A 6,000-nucleotide genomic window follows, 5' to 3' on the forward strand; every position below is an offset into this window, starting at 1 on the left:
TCACAGTGCAGTCATACAGACACATAGACACCATGTTGAAAATACACGCAGACGTACACACCATGTCACATTCGGCTCTCGCTCACTCTCATTCGGTGTCTGTACTGTGAAAAGACACATACAGAAGCATCAACAGTAATGAACACAGACATCGATATATCAGCTTGCGAGTGTGTGCTAAGCATCTGGTGTGAAGTGGCATTACAGGCATCGGCAGGCATCTGAGACACACACTTCTTGCCATCTCATGTCTTACTCGTTCCCTTGATGCACGCACACACACACACACACACACACACACACACACACACACACACACACACACACACACACACACACAGACAGACGCACACATACACAAACACCGCTCTTTTGATTTTAACAGACGGCATCACCTATTCAGTTTCCTCTTTAATATGACAGATTAGAAATGACATCTTTGGGCTCGACATGTTTAGTCATTTCCATGCAAATCAATGCATATATATTTGGATATGCAAGACAGTGTGTGTGGGTGTGTGTGTGTGTGTGTGTGTGTGTGGACCTACACGCCTGCATAATTAAACATATTTTGGAGTTGTGTTGTGAATGCAGCTATTTTGTTCATAGATGTGTATTGACAGGTTAAATTTAAATGCATAACTTTTTTTTGTGTGAACTTGCAATTAGAACTTGTCACAACATTTTACAGAATAAATGATTCATCAAATACTCAAACAACTATTTAGTGGAAAATTAAAATGTTTTTTTAGTTGCACACCTACATCTATGTCTCCCAAATATGTGTGTGTGCGTGTGTTAATATCCATGATACAAAGCCAAAGTGCCATTTCCCCATCAGACAGCTCATCCCCTAACCCAGGCCTATAAACTGCCTCCTGCCTGCTCCTGGGCCATGAACGCATCCAGATGTCTTCCAATGGCAACACATTAAATAACCGTTCAATCTGACACACTTTGGTTTCAGAGGGGAAAAACGCAAGGGGATAAAATGTTATAGACTGTTACAAACCGCTATCCTCTAGATTGAACACTGTCTAATGATATTGCTCTCTCTTTCTCTCTCTCTCTCTCTCTCTCTCTCTCTCTCTCTCTCTCTCTCTCTCTCTCTCTCTCTCTCTCTCTCATTAACTACCTTCCTCTCTCACTCTTTTCCTCTTCTTTATGCAGGCCAGATGATACATCTCACTTTATTCTCTTGACACCAATGTGCTGACTGACAGGAATCCTGATTATAAAGTGGGTGTTTTTTGTGTGTTTGGAGTGATTTGATGCCAGGCAATGTTTGTTACACAAGTGGAGAGCAATCAAACTGTTCACTAAAATAGGCCTTTACCATGTTTCATCCTGTGTGTGTGTGTGTGTGTGTGTGTGTGTGTGTGTGTGTGTGTGTGTGTGTGTGTGTGTGTGTGTGTGTGTGTGTGTGTGTCTGTGATTCTGTATTACTGTGCGTGTTCCTACTTTTTATTTTTTGCTTATTGTATAGGAAAGACATTGCCTTGTGACATATTGGGTGATTGCAGCAACTCTTGACTACGCTTGCCCAAAGCTCACTAGCTGTAAAACACAGCTTCAGCAAGGTCCAAGCAAAGCCGGCACGGCTCAGGATCGCTGACGGCACTGTGTGTAAAATTAATAGACACCACTTTAAACAACACAAAAGACTGTTGAGATGCTGGTTTGTTTGTGTGACCTCTGGCTTTGCTTTCTCCGAGGAGAGTATAGCAATGAGTTTCTGAGGAAATGTAGCTCTGGTAAGTATACTTAACACAATAACACTCCCCTTCTCCTTTTTTTTTTTTTTTTTAACCACTCAAGGTTGACAAAAAAAAAAAGATAAAAAATACACATCTAAAAAAACAAATCCCAAAGTTAGAAAGTTTACATTTTGTGTGAATGGCTGCACAGAGCACTGTGTGTTTATTGTATGTCATAAACATGGATGTTTGTTCAGGGCTCCACCCCAGGACTTTAAATAGACAGCAGGTTTCAAATGGCCTTCCATCTGTAGCTCACTTTTCTCCAACTCTCTGAAGTTCATTAAAAAGACAAAATGTGAGTGGACTACACTGTGAACTTTTCTCTTATTACTCAGTTTTACAACAAAGTTGATGACAAATTAAGCTGCCTTTCAACATTGATAGCCTGGGACTCAGTGTTACACATGTATGTGGACACAACAAAAATAGATTGTTGACTTGAAACCAATATGAAGCCACAGACTAAGACAGGGGGCAGAATGGCTTTTACACTTCTCTTTTTCTAGTTCCACTCCCAATCATCTCACTCTTGCCTCCACTCGATAAAACAATGTACTTTAATGGCTACAGCAACAACGCTTGGTTCTTCAGATATATTTTCAAGCCTTGACTGCACAGCTTTTCTCTCGTTATTTCTCCTTTTTCTTTGCTCTCTCCTGACAACTCTTACTTTCCTAATTTTCTTTTCTTTACTCTCGCCTTTCAATTACCACTCCTTAAGGCCTTGTGCTGTAAGTTATAAAGTCAATGTGGATGATCTGTGTCAAGAAGTCCATCCAGCTCTCTACAATGTGGTGACCTTTTGCCCGCCAGTGTGAATGCTACCTGCAGCCTAATCAACTTGGCGGGATTAGCTCCGAACCTGATGACTTCCACTGCCAGCGGCTCAGATGCCAAGGAAAGAGACAGAGGGAGTATGAGAGAAGAGGAGGGTAAAAATGGGTTGAAAACAGAGCAGTCACAGAAAATAAAACCATTCAATTTTCTGAGTGAAGACGACAATGGACAAACACTTAATGGCAAAAACCCTGGAGCAGAATTCAACAAAAGACCCACAGAATGAGAAAACAAGCAGAGGAAACTAGGAGGAAAGGATTCTTTAGGCCTCTTGACAAACATGTCAATCATCTTACCCTAAGCGACACACACACATACACACACTTTCACTGCCGAAGTGAAATGTAATTGTTTTTCAGCCCGGTTCAGCTAGACAGTCGACACCGCAACCGCACTCCCCCCAACCTTCACCACTGCTGAGAGAGAAAGAGAGCAACTGGAGGTCTTTTATTAGATATGATGGCACATTTCACAGCTCCCTGACTTACAGAAACCCAATCCTGCGATTAGTCAGCGCTTTGACGTTATCTTAAGTTCCTTGTCAGAATTAATTTAGTGTGGGTGGGCTGCTGTGGGGCTGTCTGTCTGTCGTGCTCCGCTCCCCTCCGCTCGCCTACAGGAGGTGGGGGGTTGGAGACAACCGGGGCAGGAAGATCCCTTTCAAATAAGCCCCAGCTCCAGTCAGTGCCAAACCAGCCGCCTGAGAACTAAATATCTCCTCCATCAAAGGGTCCCTTTCTGCGAGGGGAAAAGGAGTGAATGGGCTTGAATGAACAGGCTGAAAACAAATCCGTCTTGGCCCAGGCTGTCGCCCACTTAGTGCCCTCGCGCCCCCCCCCCCCCCCAGTCACCCAGCCCAGCCAATGATACCGGAGAACTGATACAGCTGATATACTAACTTAACACACGTGTCACGCACAGCTAAACACAAAATCAACTACATACTGCGAGGACTACAGATCAGTATTTTTGTCCAGTGAAAAGAAACTTTACACAATATCTTAATGTGGCAAGCTTTCAGTTTCCTCAGCTTGCACACATATTAAAAATCCCCATAATAGGAAGCACGCACACACTTGTGCAGAATCAAATGTAAAAGTATTGATATACTGTATCCTGATCAAGATTGGCAGGCGACTAGTGAGAGCCATTTGCCTTGCCAGCGTGAAACTAGAGGCCTGTCTGTAGTCTCCAGGCCTATGCTGACACTTCATTAGAGATCTTTTCCTGGTGGCCCACACCATCCAGCCCTACTCCTCACCCACCCCTGCACTGTCCCATCTGATGAAAACTAATGGATTACAGCATTTCAATTTGGGGGAGCCAGCTCCGTTGTCAGCCTATCTTAATCTCCTTCAATTAGGGAGCAGCTCTTAGGCAAATCTCAGACATCTGAGAACTAGGAGCAGGCCTGTCACTTTGACCCATATACAGGTTGGAGTCCTTCACGGATGTGGGCCGCTCCGTCTCCTCCATCTCTCAGTTTCCCTTTACTCTCCTCCACTTCCGTAATTTGTCCCAGACACTGATAAGTCAATTAAGTGGCAGGTGAGTGAGCTGTTGTATGTGTGTGGGTGTGTATAAGTCTGCAGCATGGATGTGTCCCAACAGAAAACGGCTTGTCCTGAAGTAGTCTGGGAGGAAGTTAGCTGCAGTCTGACAGAGATACTGACCAGTGGTCCCCCACGGCGAGAGGAGGATTGCCTTATTTTTAGCCCCATTCTCCATTATCTGGATGCTTTGTTCTCATAATGGTTATCCCTCTCCCATCTGCAGGAACACAAAATAACCCTTTAATGCTTAGAAAGCAGAAAAATGGCCCGGCCTTCAGTAATAAGCCTTGAATTACCTACCCAAGGGTTTTCGTTTCAAGATGTGGAATCTTCAATTATTATGTTCCCATTTAGAAGGAGGAAGGAAAGAAAAAGAGAAAAGGGGAGAGAGACAGTGAGAGAGAGTGAAGAAGGGATGAGTCCCAGACACTAATGGTGCCAGAGTGAGGCTTTGTTCACTTGCCACATTTAGCCTGTCCTTCATCATTTGCCCTCAGCCTCAACGCCACAAACGATAAAAGACCTGAAATATAGATTTCTCTTTTTCTTTTCTCCCCCCGTCTCACTCTTTATCAATCTATTTTTGCTCTCCACCAATCCGAATCAGCCATCAATGACAGATATCTATAGTTCAGTCTTCAATACAGAGGAAAAATAAAATCAAATTAAAGTAAGCTTTTCTCCCATAACGCAGAATGCCGAGATTGTTCTCGTAAATAATAAAATCCAACCACCAAGGAAAATTGCTATTTAATTTTATGTTGTCAAATACTCTACCCTAAATGTTAGAAACATTGTAAGAAAATTCTTTAAGTTGAGTGCGTCTTTATGGATCTCAGTGCAATCATCTCAAATCAGCTCAGTCATGAGCACACAGAGGTAGAATGTAGCTACAAACAATTTAATTTCCATGAACAATGTTAAAGAGATCAAATCCAAATCCAGTGGACACAAATCACACTTATAGTACTACATGCCCATGACAAACAGAGTTATTGAGGGAAATCAGATTGAGGCTGAATCAGACAACAATACAGTGGTTAGTCTAAAACCCATTACCACACAACTGGTAAGATTTCTCCTTATGTGCTACTTGTGTGTTTGTGACTGCACAGTAATAGGAGAGACATTTTCAGCTTCCATTTTCTCCTGCTGTGTGTTTTTTTTTTCCAACCAGGCTGTTCAGCTGTGAAATTATTTAGAGTCGCTTGTAATCAGACTTTGGATTTAATCACATTATATAAAATTCAAGAACACGCAGCCACTGTAATAATCTGTCCTTTTACTCCTCCACACTGCTGCCACTGCAATACTTTACCTGTCTGAGGTCTTTGTACTGCATATCGAGTAAATGCCCTCTTAGGCATCTGCGTATATAACCAGGAAATTAAATATTTTCTGGCAACCAGGTAAAAAAAAACAAAAAAAAACAGACAGCTGAAATTAGGAATTTGTTTCTGTTGAAAACAAATGCCTTTGTTTTTGAAGAAAAAAATGGTATTGAGTTTCAGTGATGTGATGTTTTTATTATTTCAGGCATAAAAAAAAAGTCTGCAATAGGTGCACAAAAATACAGGTCTCACACTGACACACAAAAAAGCCCAAAGCAGCTCCAGTCCAATTTACCAAATATAATCACCGAGGAAGTTACCCTCAGCTTGACTAGATAAATGTGGAGTTAGGAGAAGAAACACAGAGTGCCTTTTTAATCATTGTACTACTGGTGTGTGCAACAAAATTAGAGCTTGTGTTTCCACCTTCAGCTATTTTACTCTAAATCTTTGGACAGTACCGAAAACAACTTTGACATGTGAAAATTATCTGAAAAGTAATCTTATCAATCAAAGTAA

The 6,000-nt window shown here is 42.0% G+C and overlaps 1 protein-coding gene across 3 annotated transcripts in view; it reads right to left on the reverse strand.

Moving 5' to 3' along the window:
- The window catches only part of kiaa0825 (KIAA0825 ortholog), a 115,801-nt gene that overhangs the window by 105,243 nt on the left and 4,558 nt on the right, over positions 1-6,000 (reverse strand). The gene's annotated exons all lie outside the window — the stretch shown is intronic.

Source organism: Embiotoca jacksoni, unplaced genomic scaffold, assembly GCF_022577435.1.
Source record: "Embiotoca jacksoni isolate LCO1_2020_lvr unplaced genomic scaffold, fEmbJac1.0.p SCAF_8, whole genome shotgun sequence".
NCBI lineage: Eukaryota > Metazoa > Chordata > Actinopteri > Embiotocidae > Embiotoca > Embiotoca jacksoni.